This window comes from Ornithorhynchus anatinus, chromosome 3 (genome assembly GCF_004115215.2).
Source record: "Ornithorhynchus anatinus isolate Pmale09 chromosome 3, mOrnAna1.pri.v4, whole genome shotgun sequence".
In the NCBI taxonomy this organism is placed as follows: Eukaryota; Metazoa; Chordata; class Mammalia; order Monotremata; family Ornithorhynchidae; genus Ornithorhynchus; species Ornithorhynchus anatinus.
The window spans coordinates 101,988,863-102,006,917 of record NC_041730.1 but is presented as its reverse complement, the minus strand read 5'-3'; the positions used below and the strand labels follow the sequence as shown (position 1 = coordinate 102,006,917).

Below are 18,055 nucleotides of genomic sequence, written 5' to 3'. Positions count from 1 at the left end.
TGAGGGACAGAGTTTGGTCTGGGACCTTGATGGCTTCCACAAAACTCAGATCACACCATACCCTGAAATTGGGTTGGATTGTTGTTGTGTCTCTGATTTTCATTATTTTATTATGAACTGTCAAGCCTTAAATGTTTACATTATAAAATAACGGAATGAAATATAGCCTGTGATTCCTCAAATTTGTTTTTTATTCCCCTCACCTAAAACATAAAATTTCCTTCCAGCCTTTAGAGTAGGAAATGTTCTTTTTCCACATAGTTTCCACACATTGTTGCTATGTGAATATATCTAGTAGCATCAAAAATGTCCCTCCCAAATTAAAACACTAGTGTTGTTGATTCTATTTATTTTGGGCAGGGAGTATCTCAGCAAAAACATCATAACACACTGTACAACGTCCTAATCAGTTCCATTTATTTCCACACCATTTTAAGCCCTCCATGTTCTCTGTTAGAATAAACTTTCCTTTCCTCAGCCTGGATTTCCAGGACCTGCTTATTTGTAAGAGCTCTAACCTAATCTTTCCTCCAAAAATATTAAAAGGGCATTGCTATATGACATAATTTTCAGAATTTAATTAAGATAATTAAATCAATATGATATTAATAAAAGCTAACAGATTTGAAGATTTTTTTTTCCCTACTTGAGCTTTTCTGATTTTTATAGGGACTTCAAATCCTCCTTCCAAGATATTGATCTTTGTGCACTTTGTTTCAAGTTTTTGAATTGCATATGGTATAAACAAATTAATTATATACCAGGAAATATAATGCATTTAATGTAGGAAACCTTGGTAACTAATTAGTTAACCTCCAGATCATGTGAGGGTGATGCTGTATCTATATCTTTCTCCTATCTGAAAATTTCTCCCTACTCAGAATCAAACTAATGGGAGCTGTTATGAAGTAGACCTATTACTGAGATTTCATTATAATAATAATAATGATAATTATATTTTTTAAGCATTTATTATATGCCAAGCACTGTTGCAATTATCCTTATCACCTTGAAGTATTGGTATAAAAACAATTGAACCGCATACAAATGCTCACAAAGAACATTTGGGGATGTAGCATCTTTAATTTTAATTATTAAACTTTTTTTACCTTATTTTCTTCATTTGGAACCTCCTATGTGTGTTCTCATTAATCAGAATTGGAGACTGTATTCTATCGCTGTTTTTCATAGTTATAAGCCTAAAAGCCTGGATCATACAGTTTTTTTGAAGTTTTGAGCTACTACTACTTCCTGAGTCCAGGCAAAATCTATACCTCCATCAATTAATGAGTAGTATTTATTGAGTGCTTACTGTTTGCAGAGTACTATACTAAACACTTGGGAGAGTACCAGTAATCAGAGTTGGTAGACATGTTCCCTTCCCACAAGGTGGAACTTACATTCTACGGGGGGAAACAGACATTAAAAGAAATTATAAATATGTACATAAATTCCATGAGGCTGAGAGTAGGGTGAATAAAGGGTACGGATCTATGGACAAAGGCAATGTAGAAGAGAGAGGGAGTAGGGGAAATGAGAGCTTAGTTGAAGGGATCTTGAAGGATATATGATTAAATAAGGCTTTGAAGGTGGGGAGAGTTAGGTTTGTTGGATACAAGAAGTGAGGGAGTTCCAGGCCAGAGATGTGAGGGGTCAGAGGGGAGATAAGAGATTGAGGTACTGTGAGTAGGTTGGCACTAGAAGAGATAAATGAGGTGTTTAAAACCAGAGTTAAGAAGTTTCTGTTTGATGTGGAGATAGATGGGCAACCCTGAGCCGTTCTTGAATAATGGAGAAACATGGACTGAAGACTTCTTTTAGAAAAAACAAGAATAGCTACTAGTTCCTCAGCATTCTACTTTGTGGTAAGGCTTAGGGCTCAAGTTTGTCATGCTGGCTTAGGCCAGTAGGAGCATGGCCTAAACTGGCTTTATTATTTTTGCTGAATACTAGTAATCACCATGTTAAGCTTGTGTGCCTTCCCTTTTTTCTTGGGAAGAAGAGAGATGAAGGATGATAAAAAAGAGGAAGCGTGGAGTTATATTTCCCAACATTCTGCAATGTCAGCAAAGTACTGTTATACTCTACTAGTTCAGCTATCTATATTTTCATTCATTCAATCATATTTATTGAGTGCTTACTGTATGCAGAGCTTGTACTAAGCACTTGGAAAGTACAATACAGCAATGAAAAGCAACAATCCCTGCCCACAATGGGCTCACGGTCTAGAGAGGGGAGGCAGACACCAATACAAGTAAACAAACATCAATATAAATGAATAGAATTATAGATGTATACATATGTACATAAGTGCTGTGGGGTGCAGGGGAAGAAAAGGAAAGGAAGAGATTCAGGATGATGTGGAAGGGAGTGAGAACTGAGGAAAAGTGGGGCTTAGTCTGGGAAGGCCTCTTGGAGGAGGTGGCCTTCTATAGGGCTTTGAAGCGGGGGCAGTGATTGTCAGGCAGATTTGAGGAGAGAGGACGTTCCAGGCCAGAGATAGGACATGGGCTATGGATCGGCGGTGACAGGTAAGATTGAGGCACAGTGAGATTTAATATGTCTTTCCTCATGCAGACTTTAGGATCCTTGTTGGCAGGGATTGTGTCTACCAACCCTTGTATTCTACTCTCCCAAACACTTAATACAGTCCTCTGCACAAAAGATGCACTCAATAAATACCATTGATTGTTTGATACTTCCCTCAATTTTGTGAAATCTGTGAAACTAAGCATGTGCAATTCATTTAAAATGAACAACCAAGTGAGCTGATGTTCCACAATTGGACATGTGAATAATTTTCTACTATTACACAGGAGAAAATCTACAACTGACTCCCCTAAACAGGAACATATAGGTAAGAGTCCACCACTCTTGAAGTACTAGGCAAGATACAGGAAGAAAATGAACTAGGGAGAAGGGCAACCTGTGAGCTCTGGAGTACTTGGTGAAGATGGCTGCTAAAGAGACAGGAAGAGCAGATAGAGAGAGACCCAAGAATTAGAAGAAGCAACAGAACCAATGGAAAGAGCACAGGCTTTAGCAACTCAGAAGATCTGGGTTTTAATCCAGTTGGCCACTTGCCTGCTGTGGGGCTTGGGCAAGTTATTTCAATCCTCTGGGCCTTATTTTCCTCACCTGTAAAATAGAGATTTATTACCTGCTCTCCCTCCTTCTTAAACTCTGAGCCCCATGTGGGACAGACAATTCTGTCTGACCTGATTACCTTATATCTACCCCCATGCTTAGTTCAGGGCTTGGGACAGAGTAAGTGCTTACCTGTTATTATTATTTTTACTAGAAGTCAATTCTGAGGATTTTTGCTTACATAGAGAAATGCATAGTAGGCAGGATAAGTAATTAAGTTAGGATTCAGAGTGAAAACCATAGTCCTGATTGAAAATCTTGATCATAGAATCTCTTTGTATTCAATGCAGAAGCCTGCTATGATCAGTTGAAAATATGTCAGAACACTAGTGGATTTAGATTTTTTTTCCCAAGGAAAAGAGACAGAGTCTCTGCTTGAAATTACAAATACAGCATTTATGAAACTGTTGCACTGGACTAGCCTCTTTGTCAAGGTTTGGGTAGAGAATAAATTAGCATTTATGTGTGATGAAAAATAAATAATTCCAGAGCAGTGGACAAAATAAAATGCCTGGGTAAAAGATCCCTGTGGAGGAACAGCTAAACACTAAGTCAATGATTCAGTAGTACCCTAAGTTAAATTTCAACTGTTTCCAGAACATTTAGGATAAGGTTTTCAAAATGTTCTTCAGCCATCCTCAGGATTAGAGAGGTCCAAATTCTTCTTGGGAGCCAATTTTTTAGATCCTGTGGGAGTCTTTCATTTCACCAGTTGTTCCAGCAACCTGCAATCTGTCTCAGGGTCAGAAGGCCCAACTTCGACAAATTTGTCAATAGAATAATGAAGTGAAATAAGTCAGGAAGTTAGGAATGCCTACTTTCTGATTTCAGCACAATTCTAAATGCCTACGCCAATGGCTTGCGGACTGCCTCGGCTTCCTTGCTGACCTCCCAGCCTCCTGCCTCTTCCCACTCCAATCCATACTTCATCCTACTGCCCAGACTATTCTTCTACAAAAAAAGTTCAAGACATATCACTCTGCTTCTCAAAAATCTCTAGTGGTTGCCCATCCACCGCTGCATCAAACAAAAACTCCTCTCCATTGGCTTTAAAGCACTCCACCAAAATCAGCATGCTACTCTCCTATAACCTAGCCTGCACATTTTGCTCCTCTAATACTAATCTTCTCACTGTGTCTTGATCTCACCTTTCTCACCGCTGACCCACATTTTGCCCACATTTGGCCTCTGGCACAAAACATCTCTCCTCAAAACTGAATCTATCCCCACCTTAAATGCCTTACAGAAGGCATGCCTCCTCCACAGGACCTTCCCAAACTAAGTCCCTCCTTTCCTCTTCTCCCACTCTCTTCTGCATTGCTCTGGCTTGCTCCCTTTGTTTTTCCCCTCTCCCAGCCCTACAGCACTTATATACATATCTGCAACTTATTTATTTGTATTAAGGGCTGCCTCTTCCCACCTCTAGATTGTAAGCTCCTTGTGGGCAGGGAATGTATCTGTTTATTGTTCTCTCCCAAGCACTTAGTACAGTGTTCTGCACACAATAAGCACTTAATGAATGTGATTGAAATGAATGAATGAATGAATATTGGACTAGGCTCTGCAGAATAGTCAGTTCATCCAGGTGTTTTCTTTATGTTGACCACTTTTAAAAAGGCACAGAGGACATACAATCATTATATGATAATACAGAATAGCAAAACTCAATCATCAAAAGGAAAGGGAATTTTCTAAATGTGAGTTGCATCTCCTCTGGAGCCTATTCATTTGTATTTATTGAGTGCTTCCTATGTGAAGAGCACTGGGCTAAGCACTTGTAATGTACAGTTCGGCAACAGATGGAGACTATCCCTTCCCAATGATGGGCTTGTGGTCTAGTCTGGGGAGACAGACAGCAAAGCAAAACAGAACAAAACAAAACACTATTTTGTTAATGAGGTGTATATTTCCTTGACTATATTTATTTTGATGATGTCTTGTTTTGTCCTGTTTTGTTTTGCTGTCTGTCTCCCCCATTTAGACTGTGAGCCCGTCATTGGGCAGGGTGGTCTCTATCTGTTGCCTAATTGTACCTTCCAAGCACTTAGTACAGTGCTCTGCACATAGTAAGTGCTCAATAAATACTATTGAATGAATAAATGGAAAAAATCTCCTTTTCACAAACTATGCCCGAGTCATCAGATAGAAGAGGCAGCTTATATGATGGAGGAAAGAAGGGTGTATTTTTGTCTGTTGTTCTAAGTTTGCATTTCCTCCAATTAAATGGTAGAACACTAGACTCCTGAATAATGAATCAAACAAAAGGTAAATGTGACAGAGCTGACATAATTTAAAAATTGGGATACTAAAAGACATACCAGGAATATATATATATATATATATATATATATATATATATGTAATTCCATTATAGCCCAAAATGAGTTTACAGGAAGTCCATGATTCTCCCAAAGGGAATAAGCTTTAAACCCAAAGCAGTGCTTTTAGCAAAATGTATTAGTTAGTGGAATCAGATTTGCCTGCCAAGACTTTTACTTAGTGCCTAATGTAATGTCCTCTGGCTCTTCAGAAAGAGGGGATGGGACCTGGGTCCACCAGAGTCAGGATATTTGTGAGGGGCGAAGATCAGGCATTCTTCCTTTAGTCAATATCTCGAAGACTAAGCCCTGTGCTGGGCCCTCCAGCTGCATTTTCTGCCTGACATGTTTCCCATAACCTTAAGACCTCCTTCAAGCTTTAATATTAGATGCTTAACATTTAAATCACATTCATCAAGGCTAACTTGGCTTTCTTCTAGTCCTGAACAAGATTGGGGACTCTGCTTCCTGGATACAGGTCGGAATGTAGTTTCTCCTGAAATACAAGAATAATCATGTATTATCTTCAAAAATATTATGCATTCAGTAATTAGTCCACCATTTAATTTTATTACCTGCAAAAATTGGAACAGTTAAAGTTAAGTGAACAATTTATATTGTAACATCTCTCGGGTGGTACCATTCAACAAAGCTTAAATTTATTATAAACAGTGCCTGCCCCAGTAATTTTTTTTAGATTCCAGATAGTCTCAAAGTTAACTTAGATTGTAGGTAGCAGCAATTTAAGAAGACTTATGTCTATCCTCTAGTCACACCAGGGTGTTATGATTATAATTTTAGAAGACAAGAACTGTCTTTTGGATTAATGCAGCCAAATATTGAGGTATTACATATAACTCCAGTTTTTATCTTGGTCACTTCTCCAATCACCTGGCGATATATGGGTGTCTCTGTGCAGGTCTAGTTGGTTGTGCATTTATTAGTTGTCACTTTTCATCACTTATGTTTATGGTTATGTACTTGATTTTTATAGTTAATTCGTTAGAATTTTTATGTATTTTAATTGGTCAGTTGTTCAGTAGTATTTGAGTGCCCGAAATAGTGAGGCCTGTACTAGTCAATATAGAGAGGTCCAAAAGGAAGAAGGCAAAATGGTCCCTCCCCACAAGGAGCTTACAGTCCACTGACTCTATTGTAATTTCCCAAGCACTTATTGTAGTGCCCACAATAAGCACTCAAATTCCATTGTTTGAGAGCAAAAGGGACAAGGACCCCTATATACTATTAGATAGTAAGTGTAAGAACAAAGACAGATCAAAACTGATATATAAGGGTACACAGAGAAACAAAGAGATGAGGAACAAGTGCAAGAGTGAGTGTTAGACTTCCTGGGAGAGAGGGTAAAGATGAAAGCGAGTGTGTTTCTGCAAAGATCATACTATCTGTCTTTCGGGTCAGAAAATGGTGATGTTCGATGTAACCTGGCCCTGTGATTCCTGACTGATAGAGCAGTGCTCTTTCCTCTGAACCAACACTGGGGCTTCAAATAATATATTTATATACACCCACAAGGATCAGGTGAGGCTTTGATATGACCCAAGGGTATGGCTAATAGTACTATTGACAAGAAAAGGAAGCTATTGGGTGAAGAGGAAAGCAAGACAATATTCTTGAGAAGGGTCATGGAATTTTAGTTGGTCTTTGATTGTAGGAGATTGTAGCTCCTTGAGACTTGCAACAAGGATTCACCTGTAAAGGTACATAGGTGTACTCTATTTATTGCAAATATGACTTCTGGACAGCATGAGATATTGAGAGAATCATTTATTTGTTCAGTCACCTCTGTTCTTGAGTCCAGTAGAAATATGATTTCCCAGAAAATCCAACAGTTTTTCAGATCCGCTCCTCCACTTTGCTCAAATTTGAGAGGGTAGCTGTCATGAGAGAAGAGTAGTTTATAAAAGATTTTAAATTTTTTTTTAATGTGATAATCATCCCATGATTATTCTCTTCCTTCCACTCACCACTTACAGGATCTAGAGGCCTGACACAGGTCTGAAAACTGTACCCAGAACCATGTATAGGACTCTGCACTCAATGTTCTTAACTGACCAATTGCTTGACTGGAAAGATTTCCGCTAGTCTTATAACTAGAATCATAGAAGTTAGTAACCTGCCAAAATTGTATCCAACAACACGACCCCAGTAATTTCAGTGGTTACTGAACTGTATTTCCCCTCATACTTTCTCTCCTTTAGTTCCACAGCCCCCAGTGCTTTCCTACGTGTGTGGCCTGGGTAGCAGTGTAGCCTAGTAGAAAGAACACAGGCCTGGGAGTCAGCAGATCAGGGTTCTAACTGTGCTCCAATAGTTGCTTGCTAAGTGATCTGGGCACTGTTTGATTTGCCAGACCAAGTAGTCTAGTGCAAGTGCATGGGCTTGAGAGTCAGAGGTCATGGGTTCTAACCCCGGCTCCATCACTTGTCAGCTGTAAGACTTTGGGTAAGTCCCTTAACTTCTCTGGGCCTCAGTTCCCTCATCTGTAAAATAGGGATGAAGGCTGTGAGCCCCACGTGGAACAACCTGATTACCTTGTATCTCACCCAGTGCTTAGAACAGTGCTTGGCATATAGTAAGCACTTAACAAATACCATCATTATTATTATTCCACCCTGAATAATAATAATGATACTTAAAAAGAAAAACAAACCAGTCCACTTTATTAGTTGAGCCTACTAATGGGAGCAACAGCCTGAGCTCTGAGGTATTGTCACACATGTAAACTAGAAATTATTCAACCTGGAGAAGAACTGGCCTGAGGGGACTTGGTCTATGGATGCAGACTTTTAAATACTGATAAACAGAGAGAGTCATGTGAAGCAGCATTGCCTAGAGGAAAGAGCATGGGCCTAGGAGTCAGAGGTCCTGGTTTCTATTCCAGGACGTCTCTACCTGGATATCTGCATGCCACCTAAAACTCAACAGGTCCAAAACTGAGCTCCTTATCTTCCTTCCCAAACCCTGTCCTCTTCCTGACTTCTCTATTACTGTGGATGGTACGACCATCCTTCCTATCTCTCAAGCCCACAACCTTGGTGTCATCTTTGACTCGGCTCTCTCAATCACCCCACACATCCAATCCGTCACCAAGACCTGCCAGTCTCACCTTTATAATATTGTCAAGATCCGCCCTCTCCTCTCCACCCAAACGACTTTCTTACTGGTACGGGCTCTCGTAATATCCCGGCTGTATTATTGTGTCAGCCTTCTCTCTGATCTCCCTTCCTCCTGTCTCTTCCCACTCCAGTCTATTCTTCATTCTGCTGCCCGGCTCATCTTCCTGCAGAAATGCTCTGGGCATGTCACTCCCCTTCTCAAAAACCTCCAGTGGTTGCCTATCAACCTCTGCACAAAACATAAACTTCTCACTCTAGGCTTCAAGACTCTCCATCACCTTGCCCCCTCCTACTTCTCCTTCCTTCTCTCTTTCTACTACCCACCCCGCATGCTCAGCTCCTCTGCCGCTCACCTCCTCACTGTCCCCTGTTCTCGCCTATCCCTCCGTCGACCCCTGGGCCACGTCCTCCCGCTGTCCTGTAATGCCCTCCCTCCTCACCTCTGCCAAACTAATTCTCTCGCCCTCTTCAAAGCCCTACTGAGAGCTCACCTCCTCCAAGAGGCCTTCCCAGACTGAGTTTCTCCTTTCCCCTCTGCTCCCTCTGCTGCCTCTCTACCCACACCTTCACCTCTCCTCAGCTAAGCCCCCTTATCCCCCCCTTTCCCTCTGCTCCTCCCCCTCTCCCTTCCCCTCCCCTCAGCACTGTGCTCATCTGCTCATTTGTACATATTTTTATTACCCTATTCATTTTGTTAATAAGATGTACATCCCCTTGATTCTATTTATTGCTATTGTTTTAATGAGATGTACATCCCCTTGATTCTATTTATTGTTATCATTTTTGTCTGTCAGTGTCCCCCAATTAGACTGTAAGCCTGTCAGTGGGCAGGGACTGTCTCTGTCTGTTGCCGATTTGTACATTCCAAGTGCTTAGTACAGTGCTCTGCACATAGTAAGCGCTCAGTAAATACTATTGAATGAATGAATGAATAATCCCAGCTTTACTACTCTTCTGCTGTGTGACCTTGGACAAGTCACTTCACTTCTCTGTGTCTGTTACCTTATCTGTAAAATGGGGATTGAAACTGGTAGTCTTGTGTGAGACAGGCACTATCTCCAACCTCATTTGCAGTGCCTGACATATAATAAGCACTTAAATACCACAATTATTATTATTACTATTAATCCCAGCTCCCCCACTTGCTGTGTGGGCTTGGGCAAATTACCTAACTTCTCTTTGCCTTAGTTTCTTCAGCTGCAAAATGGGGATTCAGTAACTTTACTCTCTCCTACTTATACTGTGAGCCCCATATGAGACCTGATCATCTTGCATCTACCCCAACACTAAGTAACAATAAGAATAACAATAACAATAATGGTATGTAAGTGCTTACTATGTGTAAAACACTGTTCTAAGTGCTGGGGAATATACAGGATAATCAGGTTAGACACAGTCCCTATTCAACAGAGCTCACAATCTAAGTAGTGAAGGGAACAGGTATTTAATCCTCATTTTACAAATAAAGTAACTGAGGCACAAGAAATGAAGTGATTTTCCCAAGGTCACACAGCTGACAAGTGGCGGAGCTGGGGTTAGAACGCAGGTCCTATAGCTCCCAGGCTTGTGCTCTTTCCTCAGTGTTTGACACATAAAAAGTGCTTAATAAATAAGACTATTATTATTATTACTACTAATACTACTATTGTTATTGTTGTTGTTGTTATTAGTATTATTATTATTTGAGTCTCTGTATCCTGACAGAGGGATTGAAGAAAATGAGATTTGGTGCTCCCAGCCTAGTGAAACAGTTAGTCCCAGGATTCATTATCACAAAAAGGCATTTTCCCATTCTCTGCTTAAAAGGCTAATTTAAATGAAATGGAATAAATTAACATTATTGCAGTGCTTCTAGCTGCTTCAAGCTAATGGATTTACCATGACCTTTGATGTAAAGTATAAAATGCAGTGGAGATTGGGATGGGCTCAGGAGATAGAAATGTACATATGAACAGATGTGCAAATGCATTTTCCCAGAAGATGCTTTTATTGGGAATCATTTTGAGAACCCTTAAATGTATCACATTTGGATGGAACTGGGGAAACACAATCCCTCCCCCCAAACAGATGCATGGCTGAATTTGGATGGGAGAAAGAGACTACAGAGGGGAGGTTTTAATTTTAATTTCTACTGAATTTTATAATCTCAGTGACCTTTTGACCCTCAAAGTAGCCTGTTGGGGAAATGTCCTCATTCTAGTGTCAGAGTGAATTTGACATTTTACTTTGCTAGCCTCTTAATAGTTATTGTGGATAAAAGGCAAAGTAGGCTGGCCAATAAAGCAGTTGACTAAAAAATCAAGGGTTCCAGCCTCTGCTGAAATGCTGATTGTTGGATGACTTTTTCCCTTTTATCTCACCTCTCTGGACCTTCATTTTACAGTAGGAAGTGGAGGAGAAGAGTATTTATGCTCTCTGTTGCAGACTTTCTGAATGTAATGCACAGTGTTCAGCATTGGGAAATATAACAGAATCACATGGTGTAGTGGCTAAAGCAGGGACTGGGAGTCAAAAGGTCACATGGGTTCATTCATTCATTCAGTAGTATTTATTGAGCGCTTACTATGTGCAGAGCACTGTACTAAGCGCTTGGAATGTACAAATCGGCAACAGATAGAGACAGTCTCTGCCCTTTGAGGGGCTAACAGTCTAATCGGGGGAGACAGGCAGACAAGAACAATGGCAATAAATAAAGTCAAGGGGAAGAACATCTCATAAAAACAATGGCAAATAAATAGAATCAGGGTGATGTACATCTCATTAATAAAATAAATAGGGTGATGAAGATATATACAGTTGGGCGGATGAGTACAGTGCTGAGGGGGTGGGATGGGAGAGGGGGAGGAGGAGAGGGAAAGGGGGGAGAAGAGGGTTTAGCTGCGGAGAGGTCGGGGGGGAAGTAGAGGGAGCAGAGGGAAAAAGTGGGGAGCTCAGTCTGGGAAGGCCTCTTGGAGGAGGTGAGCTTTCCCAGCTCCCCACTTGTCCCCTGTGTGACCTTGGGCAAGTCATTTCATTTCTCTGTGCCTCAGTTACTTCATCTGTAGAATGGAGATTGAGACTATGAGCCCAGTGTGGTACAGTGACTGTGTTGAACCCGATTTGCTTGTATTCACCCCAGCAGTTAGAACAGAGCCTGGCATAACAAAAACTGAAAGAAACTTTTTGAAAACAAAAAGAGCCCTTAACAAAAACTAATTATCCCAAGACCTATTCTTTGCTCATATGGAGCTTAAATGTCATGATATTCACAAGTGATGGGGTTGGAATAGATTAAATGAAATTTTAAATCAAACATACATGTATATCCAAGTGGGCATGAAGAAACATTTAAATGCAAGAAGTGTCAAATTGATTGATAAGATTTGGGGTGCTGATTAGATGGAAGGGGTTTAATAGGGTTAATTGCAGTTAATAGATTTGCATTATACCTAGATGATGTTCAGTATAAACTGTGTCTGTTACCTTCCCCTACACCTTCCTCAAAAATCCCTTTAGTGCCATGAGAAGCAGCTTGGCTCAGTGAAAAGAGCACGGGCAGGGGACTCAGAGGTCGTGGGCTCAAATCCCATCTCTGCTGCTTGTCAGCTGTGTGACTTTGGGCAAGTCACTTAACTTCTATGTGCCTCAGTTCCCTCAACTGTAAAATGGGGATTAAGACTGTGAGCCCCACATGGGACAACCTTATGACCTTGTATCCTCCCCAGCGCTTAGAACAGTGCTTTGCACATAGTAAGCACTTAACAAATGCCATCATTATTATTTTTATGAGAAGCAGCGTGGCTCAGTTGAAAGTGTCCGGGCTTGGGAGTCATTGGTAATGGATTTGAATTCCGTCTCTGCCATTTGTCAGCTGTGTGACTGTGGGCAAGTACTTAACTTCTCTGTGCCTCAGTTACCTCATCTGTAAAATGGGGATTAACTGTGAGCCCCACGTGGGACAACCTGATTCTCCTGTGTCTACCCCAGTGCTTAGAACATGTGCTCTGCACATAGTAAGCGCTTAACAAATACCAACATTATTATTATTATTATCCCTTGGAGAAGTCACTTAACTTCTCTGTGCCTCATCTGTAAGATGGGTTTTAAGATGCTGAGCCCCAAGTACTTACTCTGTGCCAGGCATTGTACTAAGTGCTGGGGTAGATACAAGGTAATTGGGCTGGGCACAGTCCCTGTCCTATACAGGCCTCCCACTCTTGTTCTCCATTTTACACATGAGGTAACTGAAGCACAGAGTAGAGAAGTGACTACTCCAAGTTCACATGGCAGACAAGTGGATGAGCCATGATTAGAATCTAGGTTCAGCGTGGCTTAGTGGAAAAAGCACGGGCTTGGGAGTCAGAGGTGATGGGTTTGAATCCTGGCTCTGCCACTTGCCAACTGTGTGACTGCGGGCAAGTCACTTAACTTCTCTGCATCTCAGTTAACTGTAAAATGGGGATTAAGACTGTGAGCCCTACGTGGGACAAGTTTATGACCTTGTATCCTCCCCAGCGCTTAGAACAGTGCTTTGTACACAGTAATCGCTTAACAAATTCCATCATTATTATTTTTATGAGAAGCAGCATGGCTCAGTGGAAAGTGCCCGGGCTTGGGAGTCAGAGGTCATGGATTCGAATTCCGGCTCTGCCATTTGTCAGCTGTGTGACTGTGGGCAAGTCACTTAACTTCTCTGTGCCTCAGTTACCTCATCTGTAAAATGGGGATTAACTGTGAGCCTCATGTGGGACAACCTCATTACCCTCTATCTACCCCAGTGCTCTGCACATAGTAAGTGCTTAACAAATACCAACATTATTATTATTATTATTCTGACTCCCATTTCTGTGCTCTATCCACTAGACGATGCAAAAACCTAATGTATGTCAGGGCATAGATGGATTCTATAAAACTGGGGTGCACTGTCACTCTTCCCAATATTTACCAAGAGCTGAAGATGAGAGAAAATATATCTAACTCACTGGGCTAAATGTGGGCATTTTTCTAATCAATTATAATTCCAGGATGTTTCTGTGTATTTAGAGGAATGGAACTACCAATGGTTAATTTTTTTGAAGTGTTTTTAAAATTTTGAGACATTCCCAAATGATAGACAAAAGTGAAGGAGAGGTCCTGGCCATTATTGAAGAAATAGGATTAGAAATTTGAAAGATACCATTGTAAATATTCATAAACTATAGTTTAATTCCATATATTTTTCCAGATTAAATTTGTTATACTATCCATACAGAATTTAAAACAAAAATGAATCAGTTCAGTGCATTTTCCACATCTAGTGACCCAAAACCTCACACATTTGTGTTAGTTGGAGAGATGGAAGATGTTGGATTTCCTATGTTCCAGGTAATAAAATGGAGTTCCATTGTTTTATCCAGAGATACACAGTATGAGACACAGTTCCAGTGGGATTTGGCTTTTCTGACTCTTAGTCCCAACTCCATTTTTAAAGCAGCAGTATCTCCTTCCCCCTGCCTAGGGAACTCCTAGTTTATCAACTCCTCACATTTTCAAAACAAGTCAAACTGATGTTTAACCTGTTGATGTTTTTCATGGGGCACAAAAACTGCTGGTTCACTGAGGGAGTCCTGGGGGCTGAAGTGCACCAAATCAGAGTGGCACTGGGCCATTGTGTGTGCCCACTGGTTGCTCCTAAAGAGCCCTTATGTCTCAGTGAATCACTTGGTGTGGAGGTCACTCAGGGTGCTGAAGTGGTTTTATCTATTTTCTATGCTTATTTGGCATGCAGAAAGTTTTGGGAACCCAAACTGGCCTTTTCAAGAACCTAAATTCTAATTGCACAGACAATATAAACCAATCTTTAGATTTACGTACCTCAGAGATTGACAATTGGAACAATAAATCCAAGGTTCACTGTCCTCAACAGACCTTCTAAAGATTATCACTTTGCAAGCCATTTTGAATAAGATAAACTGAGGATATGAAAAAAGAGCACAAGTTGAAACATATGCTTATCTCATTATGTTCCCAAAATGACTTGCTCCAAAATGCAAACAAGTAGGAACATTACATTAAGAAACTACTAATGCTTCTGAACAAAAAAGTGTTGGTCCATCCTTTTTCCATGAAATCATTCTGAACGTATTTTGTAAAGAATCTGATTTAGTTGCTGAGTGTGAGGGGTGAAAGGCAGGTTCATAAAAGACTGAGCAACTATGCTGCTTTTATTCTTTCTCATTCTGAAACTTTAAATTTATCTTCCAAATTGGTTGAATTTTGCACTGTCTCTCTTGTGGGCAGCAGAGAAAATCAAAAATGAACAAAGCTGTTGATATGGAGAAATATCATCAATAAAAAATAACAGAATTATTATTCAGCTATCATTTACAGGTTTATTAACATATTTATTTCTCTGAAATATCCTCTCATCCAATATACCAGTTCTGATGTTGCCACCCATATCATCATCAGCAGTGGTATTTATTGAGCACTGTGAAGAGAACTCTATTAAGTGTTTGGGAGAGGACAATACAACAGAATTGGTAGATATGTGTCCTGCCCAAAACAACTTTACAGTTTAGAGAGGGATACAGATATTAATATAAATAAATCGTTTATAATATATAATTTATAGATATGTACTTAAGTGCTGCAGGGCCGAGGGTGGAGTGAATATAAAATGCCTGAAGGTCACAGATCCAAGTGCATAGATGATATCCCTCCACATCCTCCACTCCCTTTCCTAATTTGTTTCAAAGAAAAGTGAAGAAATGTTGTTTTCTTAAATGACCAAAGAGGATAGGATTGCTTTTTGGAAAAGAGTGTTTAGTGCTTATTTATGTTCAACTGCTTTTTTGGTGATTTAGTTCCTTACTTGCAATGTAATGCTTTTGCATTTGTTTGAAGTATAAAACCATATAAGGACTAGTACAACTTAGACCATAGAAAAAACAGTAAATGTCCAAATGATTCCATTTATCTTTAGGCTGCAGCTAAGGCAGCTGAGCTGAATGTTTTTACTCTTCTGAGAAATAGAAACTATCTTACTGAAATAGAAATGACTGAAAACATTGCCCAATCAATATTCAGAACTTTTCACATGACATTTTAGCCTTTTTTAATGTAAAAGGCAAAGTTGAGGACAAAATATAAAGTCATATGGTTTTGAAATAAACAACTGACAAAACCCTGAAAGCCATGATATCTTAAATAAATTCTTGAATTCATAATTTTGTGTGCTATTTTATTGTTTGCCTCAAAGGCTTACATTTTAAAACCTAATGTTAAGATCATTAGGTCAAAAGATTCCAAGCTTTTTAATCTACCAGATCATTAGCCTAGGCTGTTAGCTATTTCCTCTATGGCTCTTACCTATCAACTGAACATACTTGAGACCATATATAGGAATAATAATAATTTGGTATTTGTTAAGTGCTATGTGCCAAGCACTGTTCTAAGTGCTGGTTAGATATAAGGTAAACAGGTTGTCCCACATGGGGCTCACAGTTTTAATCCCCCTTTTCCAGATGAGGTAACTGAGGCATAGAGAAGTTTAGTGACTTGCCCAAAGTCACACAACTGACAAGTGGCAGGGTCGGGATTAGAACCCATAACCTTGGATTCCCAAGTCTGTGCTCTTACCACTGAGCCATGCTGCTTGTCATGGGAGAAGAGGAAATGGGGGTCTATTCGGGGATGGCCCCTTGGTGGAGATGTGTTTTTAATAAGGCTCTGTAGGTGGGGAAAGTGATTATCTGTCAGATATGAAGAGGGAGAAAGTTCCAGACATAAGGCAGGATGTGGTTGAGGGGTCAGCACTGGAACAGATGAGATTGAAGTACAATGAGGAGGATGAAAGAAAACAAAGTGTGCCAGCTGGTTTGTAGTAGGAAATCAGAGAGGTAAGGTAGGATGAAGTCAAGGTGATTGAATGCTTTATAGCCTATGGTAAGGAGTTTCTGTTTGATGCAGAGATAGTTGAGCAACCAGTAGAGGTTCTTGACAAGTGGGGAAATAACAGATCTCCTCATTTTCCTACCCAACCTTCTCCCTCTGATTTTCCCATTATTTTGACAGGACCAACCTTTCTCCCTGTCTCACAAGCCCACAACCTTGACAGCATCCTTGACTTATCATTCTCATTCAACCCACATGTTAAGTCAGTCACCAAACCTTGCTGGTTCTACCAACACAACAACTCTAGAATATGCCCTTTCTTTTTTTTTTTTCAACCACTACTATGGCTTGTCCTGGAATTTTTCATATTCCTCCTCAACTGCTGCAGCAGCCTCCTTCTTGACCTCTTTGCTTCCCACCTCTCCCCTTTCCAGTTGAAACTTCAGTCTGTTGCTCATATATTTTTTTTCCACAAAATCATTCTGCACATATCTCCCCACTCCTCAAAAATCTCCAAACAGAAACTCCTTACCACTGACTTCAGGCCACTCAATCATCTTCCTCCCTTCTCCTACCCGCACTTCTACCCTCCTACAGCCCAGCCCATATATTTTGCTCTTCTAAAGTCAGTGTACTCAGTGTCTTGATCTCATCTCTCTTTCCATCCTTTCCATGCTCACACCCTCATGCTTTCCTGGAAATCCCTCTTCCTCTATATATACCCATCTCCAGTCCGACTAAAATTATATCTTCTCCAGAAATCCTTACCTCACCTCTCATCTCCCCACTCTATTATCCCTCCTGTCTGTCACCTATGCACTTGAAATTGTATCCCCTAAGCAGTTCATTATCCTAACCCCACCACATATGCATATCATGTTGCTTCCCCTATTTATGATTTATTTTCATGTCTCCCCTATTAGATTTTAAGTTCCTCATGATAGGGTTCATAGCTACCAAATCTATCAGGATACACAGTCTTCTCTTGTCTTATGCTGTCAAATCATCTCTGACCCATAATGACTCCATGGACAGATCTCTCCCAGAATGCCCCAAATCCATCTGCAGATGTTCTGTTAATGTATCCATAGAGTTTTCTTGGTAAAAATATCAAAGTGGTTTACCACTACCTTCTTCCATTCAGTAAATCTGAGTATCCACCCTTGACTCTCTGCTGTGCTGCTGCTGCCCAGCACAAGTGTGTTTTGAGTTGTAGCAGATTGTCTTTCACTTGCTAGTCACTGCCCAAGCTAGGAATGGAATGAGTATGCCTCTGCTTGACTCTCCCTCTTATAGCCAAGACTGGTAAAGTACTGGAAACTCTCCAGGTGTGATCCTGAGAAGAATCTACATACAGTAGGTATTCAATAAATACCATTCATTGATTGATTACTTCCAGAGTTGTTCCATTGGCACAAACTACATTCTATACTTAACGGCAATGGAAAGCACTTAGTCCAACAGAATTTGAACTATGGGTGTAATATATTATGGACAGGACCAGTGAAGATATTGTATCACAGCAACATAACCAAGCAGCTGCTCTACAAATAGTTGAAGCAAGGGGTTGGAAGGTCAAAAAATGCAGAACCAAATAAA

General features: G+C 40.3%; 1 protein-coding gene and 1 non-coding gene across 2 annotated transcripts in view; one reads left to right on the top strand and one right to left on the bottom strand.

Annotated features, from left to right (window-relative positions):
- Positions 1 to 18,055, top strand: part of CTNNA3 (catenin alpha 3) — a 1,377,490-nt gene that overhangs the window by 979,156 nt on the left and 380,279 nt on the right.
- On the bottom strand, positions 17,665 to 17,802 carry LOC114810732. Its single transcript, XR_003758427.1, has one exon. It is a non-coding gene; the product is annotated as a small nucleolar RNA SNORA7 (small nucleolar RNA).